Here is a 22,863-nt window from a genome sequence, read left to right as displayed (position 1 = left end):
GTTGTTATTTATATTTTCTTATATCATGATAAATGTTTATTATTCATGCTGGAATTGTATTAACCGAAAACTTAGCACATGTGTGAATACATAGACAAAACATAACGTACCTAGTATGCCTCTACTTGACTAGCTCGTTAATCAAAGATGGTTATGGTTCCTAACCATAGACATGTGTTGTCATTTGATGAACGAGATCACATCATTAGGAGAATGATGTGATGGACAAGACCCATACGTTAGCTTAGCATTATGATCGTTACAGTTTCATTGCTACTCCTTTCTTCATGACTTATACATGTTCCTTAGACTATGAGATTATGCAACTCCCGAATACCAGAGGAACACCTTGTGTGCTATCAAATGTCACAACGTAACAGGGTGATTATAAATATGCTCTACAGGTGTCTCCGAAGGTGTTTGTTGGGTTGGCATAGATCGAGATTAGGATTTGTCACTCCGTGTATCGGAGAGGTATCTCTGGGCCCTCTCGGTAATGCTCATCAGTATAAGCCTTGCAAGCAATGTGACTAATGAGTTAGTTGCGGGATGAATCATTACATAACGAGTAAAGAGACTTGCCGGCAACCAGATTGAACTAGGTATGATGATACCAACGATCAAATTTCGGGCAAGAAACATACCGATGACAAAGGGAACAACGTATGTTGTTATGCGGTTTGACCGATAAAGATCTTCGTAGAATATGTAGGAGCCAATAAGAACATCCCAGTTCCGCTATTGGTTATTGATCGGAGATGTGTCTCGATCATGTCTACATAGTTCTCAGACCCGTAGGGTCCGCACGCTTAACGTTCGATGATGATTTGTATTATGAGTTATATGTTTTGATGACAGAAGTTTGTTTGGAGTCCTGGATGAGATCACAGACGTGACGAGGAGTCTCAAAATGGTCGAGACATAAATATTGATATATTGGAAGGATATATTTGGACATCGGAAAGGTTCCGAGCGATTCGGGTATTTTTCAGAGTACCGGGGAGTTACGAGAATTCACCGGGAGAAGTAATGGGCCATATTGGGCCATACGGGAATGGAGGAGGCAGGCGAAGGGGAGGTGGAGCCCCTGCTGAGGGAGTTCTGGATTAAGGGGTCCTCGAACAGCCCGACTATGGCTATGAAGAGACAAGACGGAAGACTTCCTACCGTGTCCGGATGGGACTCTCCTTGGCGTGGAAGGCAAACTTGGCGATTCAGATATGTACATTCCTTTCTCTATAACCGACCTTGTACAACCCTAGCCCCCTCCGGTGTCTATATAAACCGGAGGGTTTAGTCCATAGGGGGGAATCATAATCATATGGGCTAGACTTCTAGGGTTTAGCCTTTACGATCTCATGGTAGATCAACTCTTGTAATTCTCATATTCATCAAGATCAATCAAGGAAGAAGTAGGGTATTACCTCCATAGAGAGGGCCCGAACCTGGGTAAACATCGTGTCCCCCGTCTCCCGTTACCATCGACCTTAGACGCACAGTTCGGGACCCCCTACCTGAGATCCGCCGGTTTTGACACCGACATTGGTGCTTTCATTGAGAGTTCCACTGCGTTGTCACCAAAAGGTTTCATGGCTCCATCAATCATCTACAACAACGCAGTCCAGGGGGAGGTTTTCCTCCCTGGATAGATCTTCGTATTTGGCGGCTTCGCACCGCGGGCCAACTCGCTTGGCCATCTAGAGAAGATCGACAGCTACACCCCTAGCCACCAGGTCAGGTTTAGAAGCTTGAATTATGTGGCCGATATCCGCGGAGACTTGATATTTGACGGATTCGAGCCCATGATGGCCACTCCCTGCCACCACGATGAACATGACCTAAATCTGTCATCGGACTGTGCTCGGGAGATAACACCTATAACCGCACTGGCCCTAGATCTGGAGCAGATTGCGCCATCCGAGAATGGGATGCTTAACCCCGCCATGGAAGCCGCAGACTCAGCGGCGTTGGAGCCGCACACAGACCCAACCTTGAGCGGGGCCTGTGTCATCAGAGCCTCAGATTTGTCTCCATCCATAAGTTCTGAACCGCGTGGATCCGCGCCCATCAAACCTGATCAGGCGCCGGTCGTCGAGTTCAGCTCCGCAGGCATCTTCCGGCACTCACCTTTAGGCGATGTGCTAAATTCGTTAAAAGCCTCTCCTTGTCAGGGGACTCACAGCCGAACTATATCCGGCTTGAATTGGAAGCTGATGACAGAGAATTTTGCTTCCCGCCCACCACCCACTTCATAGCCACTGTCGAAGACTTAACCGACACGCTCGATTACGGCTCCGAAGACATCGACGGTATGGAGACGATGCCGGAGAGGAGTAGGCACAAAAACCACCGCTCATAGGGCATTGGACGGCTACATCCTCACACGATATATACATGGTGGACACACTTAAAGAGAAGGAGACCGATGGTGATAAGGATAAGCCTGTCGAAGAACCTCCCAAGCATCAGCATTAGAAGTGCCGACCTCGATCCAGCAAAAGGAAAAATAGCAACATTGTCACTAACGACGGTGATAATCCGGACGAAGCTGAGGACCCCGAAGATCCAGCGTTGGAGCAGGACGAGTGAGAGGACGGCGAACACAGTCCGGGGCCATTGTCCGACCACATCGATGCCGAAGAAAGCAATTATCAACCTGTCTCCGAAAAGGAGGTCAGCCTGGGCGACAACAAATTTGTGGTCCCAGAACAACCTTTAGAACAAGAACATATCCATCAAAGGCTTATCGCCACTACAAGGAGCCTGAAGAAGCGGAACCAACGGCTCACAGCCGCACAGGATACGCTCAATGACAAATGGAACGAAGTGCTAGACGCTAAGGAAAAATATGGCTATAATCGCCAAACAAAGGGCTACCCTAAGCGTAAACTGATGCACGAATTCGACGACGAGGCTATTGCGCCTATACAACCAAAGAACAATACTGCCAACAAGCCGGACCGACCACCTCATGGACGAGACAGAGTGGCTAGCAATGCCGTACACAAGCCTGCACCCCCTCCTTGTAAAGGAAGGGAGGCTGCGGCTTAAGACCAGAAACACGATCTACGTGAGGACCTTGACAAAAGGGCTGGTAAGGCCAGATCCATTTATGGATCCAGGGACCATGCCCCCACACGGGACTGTGGCTATCAAGCCAAATATGCCGGTCATATGCCAGTTCGGAGCCGATACCGAACATTACAACCGTCGAACCCACGCCACGACATAGCCAAATACAGGGGTGCCACACACCTCCTGTGCTTCACCGATGTGGTGCTGGATCACGAATTTCCAAAAGGGTTTAAACCCGTAAACATTGAGGCATATGATGGAACGACGGATCATCACGTGGTCTGGATAGAAGACTTTATTCTTCACATCCACATGGCTAGCGGAAATGATCTCCACGCCCCTCAAGCTGAAAGGACCAGCTCGGCACTGGCTGAAAAGCCTCCCAGAAAATTCCATTCGAAGTTGGGAAGAGCTTGAGGATGCTTTTCAGGCCAATTTTCAAGGGACCTATGTCCGGCCCCTGGATGCTGATGATCTAAGTCACATAATCCAACAACCCGAGGAATCAACCCGCAAGCTTTTGAATCAGTTTCTCACTAAGAACCAAATTGTCGATTGTACGGACGCCGAAGCCTTAGAAGCTTTCAAGCATAGTGTCTGGGATGAATGGCTAGCTAGAAACCTTGGCCAAGAAAAGCCAAGGACAATGGCAGCCCTAACTGCGCTCATGACCCATTTTTGCATGGGCGAGGATAGCTGGTTAGCCCACAACAGCACCAGTGAGCCTGGCACATCCAAAGTCAGGGATGGCAATGGAAAGCCAATGTCAAAACAATGCTGGAAGCCCATAGGATACAATAGTGAACGCCAGATTCAGTGGCCCCAGACCCGGTCAGCGAAAGAAACCATTTAAAGGCAACAAAGATGGTCCATCCAGCCTAGACAAAATATTAGACAGGAACTGCCAGATCCATGTCACCCCCTCTAAACCCGCGAACCATACGAACCGCAGTTGTTGGGTCTTCAAGCAGACCGGCAAGCTCACCACCGAACACAAGGGAAAGGGACCTCATAGCGAAGAAGAGGATGAATCTCGCCAGCCGAACACGGGGGTACAGAAGAAATTTCCACTGGAGATCAAAACAGTGAACATGATCTATGTCACTCACCGAAGTAGATGATGATGAGATGAACACGGACCACACTAGGGAACCCGTCGGTGATGAATTCATCAATCGCAAATGGTTGTACACTAGCAAGTGTTTGCCCACAACACACACGCCTTATTCCATCACAAACAGGTCGGATGGATCAACTGTATGCCATGTATACACATTGTCAAAAAGTAATGCAGTAAACCTTCTTTAACATATGTTAAAAAATAAAATAAAAATAAAAAACAAGGACCTCGAGGTTAAATTAGCGGAGGGAATGGGTCATTTTGGTCATTTGACCGATATGACCCACCTATCAGTTAATTTAACATCAAGACAACTTCCCATCCATTCACCCATCTGATGGCTGCTCCAGCCTGAGCACACTTAACTTGAGAGTTCTCTTAGATGAGCTACTGGTGGAACACATAGTACTTGCTGATATAGGATGCCTTTTCGCATCCTTACGGCGTATCCGGATGACCGCCCATCCCCCGATGGCCAATACATGTTGTGTAGACAGAGCATATCACATACGTCTTATTAGAAGCAATCGTGTGTGTTGTTATTAGTCTTCCCACACATTTCTTATTACAGACCTGTTTGCCGCGTATCACATACATCTTGTTCTATTGAACCATTTCTGTTCTCTTGCCTCAACACAAACAGTTCATTTGAGTGAACCACATGATGTATATCGCACACACCTTGATTGAGCTGACCGTTTCTTTTGTGTTGCCTAATCACAAAGAGTTCATCCGAGTGAACCGTATGCTGCGTATCGCACACACCTTCATCTGTCTGCCTGTTTCTTTTGTTCCTCCTCATCGCAAACAGTTAATTGAACTGAACCGTATGCCCTGCATCGCACATGCAACTAAAATCTGAACCGTGTTTGATGCAGCCGTCATCGTAAGCATTTTGCACATTTTAGACGGCTCTCTGACACCATCGTTTGCGATTATTGCATGGCACACAGTTTCTCGAAGGGTCTTTGATCGTAGTGTCACGTTAGCAGCATCCTGCAGTAGTGGATGCTTAAATCGACGAAGGTACAAATCAAGAAAAAGCATCAAGTGTTGACGATTGACAAGACCACTAGTTTCAAGAAAAGGGCAAAGGGAAAGAAAGGGAACTTCAAATAGAATAGGAAGCAAGTTGTTACTCCCGCGAAGAAGCCCAAAGCTAGACCTGAGCCTGAAACTGAGTGCTTATACTGCAAAGAAAATGGTCACTGGAAGCGGAACTACCCCAAAATTTGGTGGAAAAGAGGGATGGCAAAGTGAACAAAGGTATATCTGATATACATGTTATTGATCTGTACCTTGCTAGTGTTCATAGTTGCCCCTGGGTATTCGATACTTGTTCGATTGCTAAGATTAGTAACTCGAAATAGGAGTTATAGAATAAATAGAGACTAGTTAAAGGGTGAAGTGCCGATGTATGTTGGAAGTGGTTCCAAGATTGATATGATCATCATCGCAGACTCCCTATACTTTCGGGATTAGTGTTGAACCTAAATAAATGTTATTTGGTGTTTGCATTTTGCATGAATATGATTAGATCATGTTTATTGCAATACGGTTATTCATTTAAGACAGAGAATAATTGTTATTCTGTTTACATGAATAAAACCTTCTATGGTCATACACCCAATGTTGATGGTTTATTGAATCTCGGTAGTGGTAATACACATATTCATAATATTGATAGCCAAAAATGCAAAGTTGATAATGATAGTGCAACTTATTTGTGGCACTTCCATTTGGGTCATATCGGTGTAAAGCGCATGAAGAAACTCCATAAAGATAGACTTTTGGAATCACTTGATTATGAATCATTTGATACTTGCGAACCGTGCCTTATGGGAAAGATGACTAAAACTCTGTTCTCTGGAACAATGGAACGAGATAGTGACTTATTGGAAATAATACATACCGATGTATGCGGTCTAATGAAGGTTGATGCTCGTGGCGGGTATCATTATTTTTTGACCTTCATAGATGATTTAAGAAGATATGGGTATCTACTTAATGAAACACAAGTATGAAACATTTGAACAGTTCAAAGAATTTCAGAGTGAAGAGGAGAATCATCGTAACAAGAAAATAAAAGTCTCTACGATCTGATCGTGGAGGAGAATATTTGAGTTACGAGTTTAGCCTTCATTTAAAACAATAAGGAATAGTTTCATAGCTCACGCCACCTGGAACACCACTGTGTAATAGTGTGTCCGAAAGTCGTAACTACACTTTATTGAATATGGTGTGATCTATGATATCTCTTACCGTTTTACCACTATCATTTTGGGGTTATGCATTAGAGATAGCTGCATTCACTTTATAAAGGGCACTGTCAAAATCCGTTGAGACAACAATGTATGGACTATGGTTTGGCAAGAAACCTAAGCTGTCGTTTCTTAAAGTTTGGGGTTGCGATGCTTATGTGAAAAAGCTTCAACCTGATAAGCTCGAACCCAAATAGGAGATGTCCATCTTCATAGGATACCCAAAGGAAATTATTGGGTACATCTCCAATCACAGATCCGGAGGCAAGATATTCGTTGCTAAGAATGGATCCTTTCTAGAAAAGGAGTTTCTCTCGAAAGAAGTGAGTGGGAGAAAAGTAGAAATTGATGAGATAATTGTACCTTCTCCCAAATTGGAAAGTAGTTCATCACAGGAATTAGTTCTAGTGATTCCTACACCAATTAGTGAGGAAGCTAATGGTGATGATCATGAAACATCAGATCAAGTTACTACCGAACCTCGTAGGTCAACCAGAGTACAGTCTGCATCAGAGTGGTACGGTAATCCTATTCTGGAAGTCATGTTACTAGACCATGATGAACCTATGAACTATGAGGAAGTGATGATAAGCCCAGATTCCGCGAAATGGTTTGAGGCCATGAAATCTGAGATGGGATTCATGTATGAGAATAAAGTTTGGACTTTGGTGGACTTGCCCGATGATCAGCAAGCCATATAAAATGAATGGATCTTCAAGAGGAAGACGGACGCTAATAGTAGTGTTACTATCTACAAAGCTCGACTTGTCGTAAAAGGTTTTTGACAAGTTCAAGGTGTTAACTACAATGACATTTTCTCAACTGTAGCGATGCTTAAATCCGTCCGAATCATCTTTGTAGTTGCCATATTTTATGAAATCTGGCAGATGGATGTCAAAACCTCATTCCTGAATGGGTTTCCTGAAGAAGAGTTGTATATGATGCAACCAGAATGTTTTGTCGATCCAAAGGGTGCTAACAAAGTGTGCAAGCTCCAGCGATCCATTTATGGACTGGTGCAAACCTCTCGGAGTTGGAATAAATGCTTTGATAGTATGATCAAAGCATATGGTTTTATACAGACTTTTGGAGAAGCATGTATTTACAAGAAAGTGAGTGTGAGCTCTGCAGCATTTCTAATACTATATGTGGATGACATATTGTTGATTGGAAATTATATCGAATTTCTGGATAGCATAAAGGGGTACTTGAATAAGAGTTTCTCAATGAAAGACGTTGGTGAAGCTACTTACATATTGGGCATCAAGATCTATAGATATAGATCAAGACGCTTAATTGGACTTTCACAAAGCACATACCTTGATAAAGTTTTTGAAAAAGTTCAAAATGGATCAGTCAAAGAAAGAGTTCTTGCCTGTGTTACAAGGTGTAAAGTTGAGTAAGACTCAAAGCCCGACCACGGCAGAAGATAGAAAGAGAATGAAGGTCATTCCCTATGCCTCAGTCATACGTTCTATAAAGTATGCTATGCTCTGTACCAGACCTATTGTGTACCCTTCCATGAGTTTGGCAAAGGGGTACAATAGTGATCTAGGAGTAGCTCACAGGACAACGGTCAAAATTATCCTTAGTGAGGACTAAGGAAATATTTCTCGGTTATGGAAGTGATAAAGAGTTCATCGTAAAGAGTTATGTCGACGCAAGCTTTTACACCGATCCGGATGACTTGGAGTCTCAATCTAGATACATATTGAAAGTGGGAGCAATTAACTAAAGTAGATCCATGCAGAGCATTGTAGACATATAATATTTGCAAAATACATACGGCTCTGAATGTGACAGACCCGTTGACTGAACTTCTTTCACAAGCAAAACATGATCAGACCTTAGTACTCTTTGGGTGTTAATCACATAGCAATGTGAACTAGATTATTGACTCTAGTAAACCCTTTGGTTGTTGGTCACATGGCGATGTGAACTATGGGTGTTAATCACATACAGATGTGAACTATTGATGTTAAATCACATGGCGATATAATCTAGATTATTGACTCTAGTGCAAATGGGAGACTGAAGGAAATATGCCCTAGAGGTAATAATAAAGTTGTTATTTATATTTCCTTATATCATGATAAATGTTTATTATTCATGCTAGAATTGTATCAACCGAAAACTTAGTACATGTGTGAATACATAGACAAAACATAGTGTCCCTAGTATGCCTCTACTTGACTAGCTCGTTAATCAAAGATGGTTATGTTTCCTAACCATAGACATGTGTTGATTTGATGAACGGGATCACATCATTAGGAGAATGATGTGATGGACAAGACCCATATGTTAGCTTAGCATTATGATTGTGACAGTATCATTGCTACTAATTTCTTCATGACTTATACACATTCCTCAGACTATGAGATTATGCAACTCCCGAATACCAGAGGAACACCTTGTGTGCTATCAAACGTCACAACGTAACTGGGTGATTATAAATATGCTCTACAGGTGTCTCTGAAGGTGTTTGTTGGGTTGGCATAGATCGAGATTAGGATTTGTCACTCCGTGTATCGGAGAGGTATCTCTGGGCCCTCTCGGTAATGCTCATCACTATAAGCCTTGCAAGCAATGTGACTAATGAGTTAGTTGCGACATGAAGCATTACGGAACGAGTAAAGAGACTTGCTAGTAACGATATTGAACTAGGTATGATGATACCAACGATCAAATTTCGGGCAAGTAACATATCGATGACAAAGGGAACAACGTAGGTTGTTATGCGGTTTGACCGATAAAGATCTTCATAGAATATGTAAGATATGTGTCTCGATCATGTCTACATAGTTCTCAAACCCGTAGGGTCCGCACGCTTAACGTTCAATGACGATTTGTATTATGAGTTATATGTTTTGATAACTGAAGTTTGTTTGGAGTCCCGGATGAGATCATGGACATGACGACAAGTCTCGAAATGGTCGTGAAATAAATATTGATATATTGTAAGGCTATATTTGGACATCGGAAAGGTTCCGAGTGATTCGGTTATTTTTTGGAGTTCCAGGGAGTTACGGGAATTCACCGGGAGAAGTAATGGGCCTTATTGGGCCATACGGGAAAGGAGGAGGCAGGCCAAGGGGAGGTGGCGCCCCCCCCGTGAGGGAGTCCTGGATTAAGTGGTCCTCGGACTGCCGGACTATTAACATGGGTCGGACTGTTGGGCTATGAAGATACAAGACGGAAGACTTTCTCCCGTGTCCGGATGGGAGTCCTGGATGGGACTCTCCGGAGGGTTTAGTCCATAGGGAAGAATCATAATCATATAGGATAGACTTCTATGGTTTAGCCTTTATGATCTCGTGGTAGATCAGCTCTTGTAATACTCATATTCATCAAGATCAATCAAGCGGGAAGTAGGGTATTACCTCCATAGAAAGGGCCCGAATCTGGGTAAGCATCATGTCCCCCGTCTCCTGTTACCATCGACCTTAGACGCACAGTTTCGGGACCCCCTACCCGAGATCCGCCGGTTTTGACTCCGACATTGGTGCTTTCACTGAGAATTTCGCTGCGTCATCACCAAAAGGTTTGATGGCTCCATCAATTACAACAACGCAGTCCAGGGGGAGGTTTTCCTCCCTGGATACATCTTCGTATTCGGCGGCTTCGCACTACAGGCCAACTCGCTTGGCCATCTAGAGTAGATAGACAGCTACGCCCCTAGCCACCAGGTTAGGTTTCGAAGCTTGAATTACATGGCCGATATCCGGAGAGACTTGATCTTTGACAGATTCGAGCCCATGACGGCCACTCCCTGCCGCCACGATGAACATGACCTAAATCTGTCATCGGACTGTGCTCGGGAGATAACACATATAACTTCTCTAGCCCTAGATCCGGACAAGATTGCGTCATCCGAGGACAGGATGCATAACCCCGCCACGGAAGCTGCAGACTAAGCCGCGTTGGAGCTGCACACAGACCCAACCTCGAGCCGGGCCTGTGTTATCGGAGCCTCGGATTCGTCTCCGGCCATAAGTTCCGAACCGCATGGATCCGCGCCTGTCAAACCTGATCAGGCGCCGATCGTCGAGTTCAGCTCCGCAGACATCTTCCGGCACTCACCTTTAGGCAATGTGCTAAATTCATTAAAAGCCCTCTCCTTGTCAGGAGACTCACAACCGAACTATATCCGGCTTGAATTGGAAGCTGATGACAGAGAATTTTGCTTCCCACCCACCACCCACTTCATAGCCACTGTCGAAGACTTAACCGACACACTCGATTACGGCTCCGAAGACATCAACGGTACGGACGACAATGCTGGAGAGGAGCAGGCACAAAAACCACCGCTCATAGGGTGGTGGCCGGCTACATCCTCATACGATATATACAAGGTGGACACACTTAAAGAGAAGGAGGCCGACGGTGATAAGGATAAGCTTGTCGAAGAACCTCCCAAGTGTCTGTGTCAGAAGCGTCGAACTTGATCTGGCAAAAGGAAAAATAGCAACATTGTCACTAACGACGGTGATAATCCGGACCAAGCTGAGGACCCTGAAGATCCATCATTGGAGCAAGACGAGCGAGAGGACGGCGAACACAGTCCGGGGCCATTGTCCGACCACAGTGATGCCGAAGATAGCAATTATCAACCTGTCTCCGAAAAGCAGGTCAGCCTGGGCGACATCGAATTTGTCGTCCCAGAAGAACCTTTAGAACAAGAACGTCTCCATCAAAGGCTTATCACCACTGCAAGGAGCCTGAAGAAGCAGAAGCAGTGGCTCACAGCCGCACAGAATATGGCTGTAATCGCCAAACAAAGGGCTACCCTAAGCGTAAACTACTGCCCGAATTCGACGATGAGGCTATTGTGCCTATACTACCAAAGAACAATACTGCCGACAAGACGGACCGACCACCTCGTGGACGAGACAGAGTGGCTAGCAATGCCGTACAGAAGCCCGCACCCCCTCCTTGTAAAGGATGGGAGGCTGCGGCTCAGGACCAGAAACACGATCTACGTGAGGACCTGGACAAAAGGGCTAGTAAGGCCAGATCCATTTATGGATCCAGGGACCGTGCCCCCACATGGGACTGTGGCTATCAAGCCAAATATGCCGGTCATATACCAGTTCGGAGCCAATACCAAACATTACAACCGTCGAACCCATGCTACGACACAGCCAAATATAGGGGTGCCGCACACCCCCTATGCTTCACCGATGAGGTGATGGATCACGAATTTCGAGAAGGGTTTAAACCCGTAAACATCGAGGCATATGATCGAATGACGGATCCTGCGGTATGGATAGAAGACTTTATTCTTCACATCCACATGGATCGCGGAGATGATCTCCACGCCATCAAACACTTACCCCTCAAGCTGAAAGGACCAGCTTGGCACTGGCTGAAAAGCCTCCCAGAAAATTCCATTGGAAGTTGGGAAGAACATGAGGATGCTTTTCGGGTCAATTTTCAAGGGACCTATGTTAGGCCCCCGGATGCTGATGATCTAAGTCACATAATCCAACAACCCGGGGAATCAACCTGTAAGCTTTGGAATCGATTTCTCACTAAGAAGAACCAAATCGTTGATTGTCCGGACGCCGAAGCCTTAGCAGCTTTCAAGCACAGTGTCCGGGACGAATGGCTAGCTAGACACCTTGGCCAAGAAAAGCCAAGGACAATGGCAGCCCTAACTGCGCTCATGACCCATTTTTGCGCGGGCGAGGACAGCTGGTTAGCCCGCAGCAGCACCAGCAACCTGGCACATCTGAAGTTAGGGATGGCAATGGAAAGCCACGACATAACAAAAGCAAACGTCGAAACAATGCTGGAAGCCTAGAGGATACAACAGTAAACACCGGATTCAGTGGCTCCAGACCTGTTCAGCGGAATAAACCATTTAAAGGCAACAAATATGGTCCATCCAGCCTAGACAAAATATTAGACAGGAATTGCCAGATCCATGACACCCCCGCTAAACCCGCGAACCATACCAACCATAGTTGTTGGGTTTTCAAGTAGGCCGGCAAGCTCACGGCCGAACACAACGGGAAGGGACCTTAGAGCGAAGACGAGGATGAATCTTGCCAGCCGAACACGGGGGGACAGAAGACATTTCCACCGGAGATCAAAACAGTGAACATCATCTATGTCACTCATATCCCAAAGAGGGAGCGCAGACGCACACTCCGAGACATCTATATTGTTGAGCCTGTTACCCCCAAATTCAACCCATGGGCGGCCTGTCTGATCACCTTTAATTGCAGGGATCATCCGACTAGTATCCGTCATGGCGGTTCGTCTGCACTAGTGCGCAACCCAATAATCGATTGATACCATCTCACTCGAGTCCTCATGGACGGCGGCAACAGTCTAAATCTGAATATCAGGACACTGTCCACAAGATGGGGATAGACCCGTCAAGAATCAAGCCAAGTAGCATGACCTTTAAAGGAGTTATACCGAGCGTAGAAGCCCGCTGCACGGGCTCTTTAACATTGGAAGTCGTATTCGGCTCTCCCGATAACTTTTGAGGCAAAGAGATAATCTTCGACATAGCTCCGTTCCGAAGTGGCTATCATGCACTACTCGGAACAACAGCCTTCGCCCGCTTTAATGCAGCCCTGCATTATGCCTATTTGAAGCTCAAAATGCCTGGACCACATGGCATCATTACGGCCAGTGGAAATATGGAGCGCTCTCTCCGTACGGAGAAAGACACTGCGGCCTTAGCAGCCGAAGTCCAAAACGGCATATTCAAGCCGAACGAATCATTGCTCATTAGGACCGCGGACACAGCTAAACATGTCCGAAGTACACCTCAGTGCGACAGCTCAGACAAAACTGAGCTCAATTAGTAGTTACGCCCCCATCGACTGCCCCATAAGGCGATAGCATGCGTGCCTCGTATACACAAGTACACCCTTAAAATCCCTTGGGCAGCGCTGGGGGCACATTGCACACAAATAGTCCATAGTTCAGCTCGACCCTATTCGGACTCTACGGTTATCTTTCAAGGCTCATTAAATGAACCAGCTTTATTTACGACCACACTGGATTTTCTTTTCCAGGGTTTTTCTTATTTTTTACAGATGGCCATCACACTACCCCCTTCAAGGACACATCACAAAGGAGATAACGGCGCAGACGTGTAGCTGGGCCCCGCACTAAGGTTTCTTTTCAGATTAAGACCCTGTGTAAACCTTTTTATCTCTTTTTGTTTTATACTTTTCTGGCATGTACAATGTCCTAGGAAGTTATCCGCACTATCTGTAAGTACACGGCTCGCCGTACTAGAATGGGATATTATAGAAGCAGCTTGGTCCATATTATGTTTGGAGTTTTATTCTCTCACCACCTGTGTTCTCTCCCCATGTTAGATTGCCACACGTGCCTCGACACCAGGGTCCATTACCAGGGGTTTTATTTGGCTCGGTATACTTTGAAAAGTCCGAACACCTATAGGGAGAGTTCGGCGTCGCGAGTTTGGCCTTATATGCATCAGCTCCGAATCATGTCTTTGGTCAATAGTTGGGTTACCCGGCTCCTGTGCTTGCTACCTTACGTTCCGCTCTATCGGCTAAGGTAGTAAAGGGAGAACTACTGCGATTGTGTCCTGGTTCGTTCGGATGAGCACCTCAGTAGAGAAAGCCGAAAACTGACTGTCATGATGCGGAGAGAGCTGGTCAACCACTCGATGACTCATTGGAATCTTCGTGATTCCCTCCATACTAAACGAAGGACCGTACTTCTGGTCACGTATGTAAACACACCGTATTCGGATAACCGTGTATGTACCAGGGGCTATATCGTAGACCCACCGTCAAACTCCTATGGCTAAGTGAAAGTGTTAAAGCCCTATAGTTCGATTGCCTGGTTCGCCGCATTGACACATCCTTAATGGACCAAGACGTTGGGTCAAGTGTGATCAAGTGCTTTTCCGAGCACCCCCGCATTATAAGCGAGGGGGCTGAAGCCGAAGACTGGTAAACTTTTAGATTATAAAAAAACGGCCGCACAGGAGGCACCAAAACTGTTCGGGCAAAAGTATAAAAACATAGCCTTATATATATCATAATATTGTTCTTACAATTTTGGTACACTTCACTCGAATATAATATCTTTTGAGCACTGACCCTCTATCAAGCGGGCACCCTCCAGGACGGCCTCAAAGTAATGCTCTGGCGTGTGATGGTCCTTGCCCTCGGGTGGACTTTGCCCTGCAGTATCGGTGGCCTTAATCTTCGCCCAATACGTCTTAACACGGGCAAGGGGCATCCGTGCACCTTCTATGCACGATGACCACTTAACAACGTCGATACGCGGCACCGCATCAACAATTCGCCGCACCAAACCGAAATAACTATTCGGAATTGGCTCAGTCGACCACATCCGGACTATGACGTCCTTCATGGCAGATCCGGATATCTTGTGGAGCTCGGCCCACTGGGCCATCTGTTCGTTCAATAGTGAACGCTTTGGCATGCTGAATTGCGACCAGAATAGCTTTTTTGTCGCATGCCCTTCTTGCACGTGGAAAAACTGGGTCGCATTGGCGACACCCTTCGGCAAGTCCAAAAATGCGTCTGGAGAACTCCACATTTGATTAAGTGGGGCATACTTCGGATCGCCGAACTTAGTTGGTAATAAGAAGGGCTTACCAGTCGCGATCTCCCTATCTTGTCAGATCTTCTCCCGAGCTGCTCTATACTTGGACCGTGCTTTCCTCACCTCTTGTAAGGCCTTGTCAAGATTAGCCGCTTTGGCTTGGTTATCTTTCTCAAGAAATTGGCATCGGCTAGCGGCATCTTTTAGCTCAAGCGCCATAATAGATATTCTCTCCTCGCACTGGCGCCGAGCAGCCTGTTCGGCCTTTAATTCGACAGCTGCCTTTTCGGCAGCCGCACTGCTCATCCTGGACTGCTCCTTGGCCCGGGCAAGTTCAACCTGAAGGATCTGAACTGCGGTGGCACTATCTGCGGTTATGCATATTTTAGTATGCAATTCTCAGTGTCATGCTCATATTCTTGCACTTGCATATACTGAGTGCCTCAAAGACATACCTTGCGCCTCGTCGAGCTACCTATTCATAAGCATGATGTCATCATCCGCCACATCAACTTTTTGCTTTAGATGTTCAATCTCTGTAGATTGGGCAGTCGCCACGGATGTAACAGCCTGTGTTTCAATTAGTCAGATCATTTCCTGGGCATATATTTCTTGATCCTCTGATCACCTTCCTTTGGACGCCAACCAGAGTCATAGGGGTTACTGTCTATACACATGCGCATTTTGCGTTTATAGCACAATTAAAAATATTACATTACATACCTCCAAGCCTCTTAGCAGGCTCGTAAGGGCTTCATTATCCATTCTTCACAGACAGAACCCTCTCAATCACTGTACCCATCAATGTACGATGTTCCTCTAAGGCCGACTAACAATGTATCCGGCGCCTCCAGATTCGGAGCAGGTTGCACCGTCCCTCAGAAATTAGATAGCCCGGGGCCATTATTGTTGGTCCCTGTAGGTGCCGCACACCCCGGACCTCGGACGGTTGAAGTATTGCCTTCGAGCCCGGGACAACACCTCGGCATCGTCTGTCTTATTGGGCGGGAAGATCTGTGGGGGCGTCTCGCTATCCATCATCTCCGTAAGAAGATCCCCCGAGGAGGAGGACTGTTGAGGAAGGCTGCATGCCGGACTACGAACATATATTTTAAATGTTACCTCTACAATCAGGAAAGAACGGGACATGTTTAAAACACCCTTGTTCAATTACGATTTAGCTAAGGGCCTATCTTTACGGAGGGACTGTGTGTCAACATTGCCTCCCAAACCAGAACCCCCTGATAGGGATATCTTCCCCCGCTTAGAAGCTTTTATCTCTAAGTCTTCGGAGCCGGTCCTCTTATTCCCATGGGGAGAGGGGGTGTCAGCTTCTCCTTCCCTTTCATCTTTGGAAGAGGGAATCCCAATCTCTACTGGCACCTGATATGGCGACGGAGCCAGCATCCTTGTTAACACCGGATCGGCTAAGTCTTCGGAACGAGGGGCCGAACACCTAATTCTCTCTGCCTTCTTTGTCTAGCCCTGGCCATGTATGGTTTTCTCAATATGGCATTATGAGAAATTTAATTAGGTTGTGTTCGGAAGTCAAATGCTTACCGGGGAATCTGGATGGTTGCAGTCAAGGCCGATGTCCTCTGTAGTATCCGGCCACTGTTTCCGTGTCCCGAAGAATAATTTCCACATTCCTTTGAGCGTTGTGCCGGGGAGGTACTAAAGGGTTCATGGTCCTTCCAGATTGAACTCCCACATAAGGAGAGGCAGTCGCTAGAACGGCAGGACCCAACGGACTAGCATCACTTGGATTATGTTGATGAGACCGGTGTCTTTTTCAATAAGGCTGCGAATGCGGCTTTGCAGCATCTTCACTTCATCAATGGACCCCCAGTCCAGCCCCTTATTAATCCATGATGCAAGCTGTAATGGAGGGCCGAATCAGAACGCAGGTGTAGCTGCCCACTTGTTTCCACGAGGTTCAGTGATGTAAAACCACTCCCGTTGCTAGATGTCGGAAGTTTCTGTAAAGGAGCCCTTTGGCCAAGTAGTATTGGCGAGTTTGCTCACTGTAGCACTGCCGCACTCCGCCTGTTTCCTGTCGACCACCTTCGGCTTCACATTGAAGGTCTTGAGCCACAAGACGAAGTGTCGAGGAATTCGGAGGAAGGCCTCGCACGTGATAATGAACGCCGATATGTGGAGAAAGTCGTCTGGAGCTAGATCATGGAAATCTAGCCCATAATAAAACATGAGCCCTCGAACGAAGGGATGAAGAGCAAACCCTAGCCCTCGGAGGAAGTGGGAGATGAATACAACCCTCTCGCCGGATCTTGGGGGTAGGAATAACCTGCCCTTGACTAGGAAGCCTGTGGAGGATTTCCGCGGTCAGATATCTTGCCTCCCGAAGCTTTGCGATGTCCTCCTAAGTGACGTAGGAGATCACCCACCAGCCTTGAGGGCTGGGTCCGGACATGACTGGGAGGCGAAGTGATTAGCTTGAACCTTGGATGCTAGAACTGGAGGAGGGAGAGGTCGAGGAAAGGCTTGGCGTAGAGGAAAAAGGACGAATCTTAGCTCCCTTTATAAAGGCGATGAATATCAAATGTCCCTCCTAGGCCTTAAAACATGCCTATTCCCAAGGAATCATGCCAACAGAACGGTTGGGTTATCCATGCCCGTGTTGATGAGAATCCCGCAATAAGGGGACATGATCTCTACTTTGACAAGACGTGCCAATGAAACCGCATCACGAAATATGGAGCGGCAGGCTAAAAAATGGTTCAAATAAATGACCGGGTGGCGACGTGATGTCACACTACAAAAAGTTGTCAGCGGATTGGATTCGTGAAATATTATACTCTCGACAGTTGTGTGTGGGATTTGTTTTGCAGAGCCGGACACGTTTTCTGTGTTCGAGGGCTATTTTGGAGTATTTGGAGAAGGAACCCGCCTTGCAATGTCAAAGACAATCTGCGAGCCGGACACCTCGTCATTGAAGCCTGGTTCAGGGGCTACTGAGGGAGTCCTAGATTAAGGGGTCCACGGACGGCCGGACTATTAACATGGGCCGGACTGTTGAGCTACAAAGATACAAGATGGAAGACTTCCTCCCGTGTCCGGATGGGACTCTCCTTGGCATGGAAGGCAATCTTGGTGATTCGGATATGTAGATTCCTTTCTCTGTAACCGACCTTGTACAACCCTAGCCCCTACCGGTGTCTATATAAACCGGAGGGTTTAGTCCATAGGGGAGAATCATAATCGTATAGGCTAGACTTCTAGGGTTTAGCCTTTATGATCTCGTGGTAGATCAACTCTTGTAATACTCATATTCATCAAGATCAATCAAGCAGGAACTAGGGTATTACCTCCATAGAGAGGGCCCGAACCTGGGTAAACATCGTGGCCCCCGTATCCTGTTACCGTCGACCTTAGACGCACAGTTCGGGACCCCCTACCATGAGATCCGCAAGTTTTGACACCGACACCCCCCCATGGATCCGAATTGGACTAGGGGAAGGGGGCGGTGCCCCCCTTGCCCTTTCCTACTCCCTCTGTTTCTCTCTTTCCTTCTCTCCTACTCTGAAAAGGAAAGGGATTCCTACTAGGACTTGGAAGTCCTAGTAGGACACCATACTCTTGGTGCACCCCTAGGGGGGCGGCCTCTCTCCCTCCCTCCTTTATATATGTGGGCAGGGGGCACCCCAAAGACACACCAAGTTTTTCCTTAGCCGTGTGCGTTGTCCCCCTCCATAGTTACACACCTCGATCATATCACCGTAGTGCTTAGGCAAAGCCCTGCGTCGGTAACATCATCACCACCGTCACCACACCTTCGTGCTGATGGAACTCACCCTCGTCCTCAACTGGATCAAGAGCACGAGGGACGTCGTCGAGCTGAACGTGTGTTGAACAAGGAGGTGCCGTACGTTCGGTACTTGGATCGGTTGAATCGTGAAGACGCTCGACTACATCAACTGCGTTACTAAATGCTTCCGCTTTTGGTCTACAAGGGTACGTGGAGACACTCTCCCCTCTCGTTGCTATGCGTCTCCTAGATAGATATTGCGTGATCGTAGGAATTTTTTTGAAATACTATGTTCCCCAATAGTTCTTGACCGCTGTCTAGTGATCCCCTCCTGGATTACTTTGGTACCTCCCTGCTAAACTTATAGCAAGGCACACATCAGGTCTGGTACACAGCATTGCATACATGATAGAACCTATGGCTGAGGAATAGGGAATGACTTTCATTTTCTCTCTATCTTCTGCAGTGGTCGGGCATTGAGTCTGACTCAACTTCACACCTTGTAACACAGGCAAGAATCCTTTCTTTGACTGATCCATTTTGAACTTCTTCAAAACTTTATCAAGGTATGTGCTTTGTGAAAGTCCAATTAAGTGTCTAGATCTATCTCTATAGATCTTGATGCCCAATATATAAGCAGCTTCACCGAGGTCTTTCACTGAAAAATTCTTATTCAAGTATCCTTTTATGCTATACAGAAATTTTGTATTATTTCCAATCAACAATATGTCATCCACATATAATATTAGAAATTCTACAGAGCTCCCACTCACTTTCTTGTAAATATAGACTTCTCCAAAAGTATGCATAAAACCATATGCTTTGATCACATTATCAAAGTGTATATTCCAACTCCAAGAGGCTTCCACCAGTCCATAAATGGATCACTGGAGCTTGCACACCTCGTTAGCACCTTTTGGATCGACAAAACCTTCTGGTTGCATCATATACAACTCTTCTTTAATAAATCCATTAAGGAATGCAGTTTTGACATCCATTTGCCAAATTTCATAATCATAAAATGCGGAAATTGCTAACATGATTCGGACAGACTTAAGCATCGCTACGGGTGAGAAGGTCTCATCATAGTCAACTCCTTAAACTTGTCGAAAACCTTTTGCAACAAGTCGAGCTTTATAGACACTAACATTGCCGTCAGCATCAGTCTTCTTCTTGAAGTTCCATTTATTTTCTATGGCTTGCCGATCATCGGGCAAGTCCACCAAAGTCCACACTTTGTTCTCATACATGGATCTCATCTCAGATTTCATGGCCTCAAGCCATTTCGCAGAATCTGGGCTCATCATCGCTTCCTGATAGTTCGCAGGTTCATCATGGTCTAGTAACATAACTTCCAGAATAGGATTACCGTACCACTCTGGTGCGGACCGTACTCTGGTTGACCTACGAGGTTTGGTAGTAACCTGATCCGAAGTTTCATGATCATCATCATTAGCTTCCTCACTAATTGGTGTAGGAATCACTAGAACTGATTCCTGTGATAAACTACTTTCCAATTCGGGAGAAGGTACAATTACCTCACCAAGTTCTACTTTCCTCCCACTCACTTCTTTCGAGAGAAACTCCTTTGCTAGAAAGGATCCATTCTGAGCAACGAATATCTTGTCTTTGGATCTGTGATAGAAGGTGTACCCAACAGTTTCCTTTGGGTATCCTATGAAGACGCACTCCTATGATTTGGGTTCGAGCTTATAAGGTTGAATCTTTTTCACATAAGCATCGCAGCCCCAAACTTTAAGAAATGACAACTTGGGTTTCTTGCCAAACCATAGTTCATATGGTGTCGTCTCAATGGATTTTGATGGTGCCCTATTTAACGTGAATGTAGCCATCTCTATAGCATAACCCCAAAATGATAGCAGAAAATCAGTAAGAGACATCATAGATCGCACCATATCCAATAAAGTACGGTTATGACATTCGGACACACCATTACGCTGTGGTGTTCCAGGTGGCGTGAGTTGCGAAACTATTCCACATTGTTTCAAATGAAGACCGAACTCGTAGCTCAAATATTCGCCTCCACGATCAGATCATAGAAACTTTATTTTCTTGTTATGATGATTTTCCACTTCACTGTGAAATTCTTTGAACTTTTCAAATGTTTCAGACTTATGTTTCATTAAGTAGATATACCCATATCTGCTCAAATCATCTGTGAAGGTCAGAAAATAACGATACCCACCACAAGCCTCAACACTCATTGGACAACATACATCAATATGTATTATTTCCAGTAAGTATGTAGCTTGTTCCATTATTCTGAAGAATGGAGTTTTAGTCATCTTGCCCATGAGGCATGGTTCGCAAGCACCAAGTGATTCATAATCAAGTGATTCCAAAAGTCCATCAGCATGGAGTTTCTTCATGCGCTTTACACCAATATGACCCAAACGACAGTGCCACAAATAAGTTGCACTATCATTATCAACTTTGCATCTTTTGGCCTCAATATTATGAACGTGTGTATCACTACGATCGAGATTCAGCAAAAATAGACCACTCATCAAGGGTGCATGACCATAAAAGATATTACTCATATAAATAGAGAAACCATTATTCTCTGATTTAAATGAATAATTATCTCGCATCAAACAAGATCCAGATATAATGTTCATGCTCAACGCTGGCACCAAATAACAATTATTCAGGTCTAAAACTAATCCCGAAGGTAGATGCAGAGGTAGTGTACCGAGGGCGATCACATCGACCTTGGAACCATTTCCGACGCGCATCATCACCTCGTCCTTAGCAAATCTTTGTTTAATCCGTAGCCCCTGTTTCGAGTTGCAAATATGAGCAACAGAACCAGTATCAAATACCCAGGCGCTACTACGAGCATTAGTAAGGTACACATCAATAACATGTATATCAAATATACCTTTCACTTTGCCATCCTTCTTATCCGCCAAATACTTGGGGCAATTCCGCTTCTAGTGACCCGTCCCTTTGGAGTAGAAGCACTCAGTTTCAGGCTTAGGTCCAGACTTGGGCTTCTTCCCTGGAGTAGCAACTTGCTGTATATTCTTCTTAAAGTTCCCCTCCTTCCTTTGCCTTTTTCTTGAAACTAGTGGTCTTGTTCACCATCAACACTTGATGCTCGTTCTTGATTTCTACCTCCTCAGCTTTTAGCATTGCGAAGAGCTCGGGAATAGTCTTTTTCATCCCTTGCATGTTATAGTTCATCATGAAGCCTTTATAGCTTGGTGGCAGTGATTGAAGAAATCTGTCAATGACACTATCATCAGGAAGATTAACTCCCAGCTGAATCAAGTGGTTATGGTACCCATACATTCTGAGTGTCTGTTCACTGACAGAACTATTCTCCTCCATTGTGCAGCTATAGAACTTGTTGGACACTTCATATCTCTCAACTCGGACATTTGCTTGAAATATTAAATTCAACTCTTGGAACATCTGATATGATCCATGACGTTCAAAACATCTTTGAAGTCCCGATTCTAAGCCGTAAGGCATGGCACACTGAACTATCGAGTAGTCATCAACACATGACTGCCAAGCATTCACAATGTCTAGAGTTGCTGGCGCAGGTGGTACACCTAGTGGTGCTACAAGGATGCAATTCTTCTGTGCAGCAATGAGGATAATCCTCAAGTTACAGACCCAGATCGTGTAATTGCAACCATCATCTTTCAACTTAGCTTTCTCTAGGAACGCATTAAAATTCAAGGGAATGATAACACGGGCCATTGATCTACAACAACATAGATATGAAAAAGAAACTATCAGGACTAAGTTCATGATAAATTAAAGTTCAATTAATCATATTACTAATGAACTCCCACTTAGATAGACATTCCTCTAGTCATCTAAATGATCACGTGATCCAAATCAACTAAACCATGTCTGATCATCATGTGAGATGGAGTAGTTTTCAATGGTGAACATCTCTATGTTGATCATATCTACTATATGATTCATGTTCGACCTTTCAGTCTCAGTGTTCCGAGGCCATATCTGCATATGCTAGGCTCGTCGAGTTTAACCCGAGTATTCTGCACGTGCAAAACTGGCTTGCACCCATTGTA

This window comes from Triticum dicoccoides, chromosome 1B (assembly GCF_002162155.2).
Source record: "Triticum dicoccoides isolate Atlit2015 ecotype Zavitan chromosome 1B, WEW_v2.0, whole genome shotgun sequence".
Taxonomy (NCBI): Eukaryota; Viridiplantae; Streptophyta; class Magnoliopsida; order Poales; family Poaceae; genus Triticum; species Triticum dicoccoides.
Note: the sequence above shows the minus strand (reverse complement) of the source record.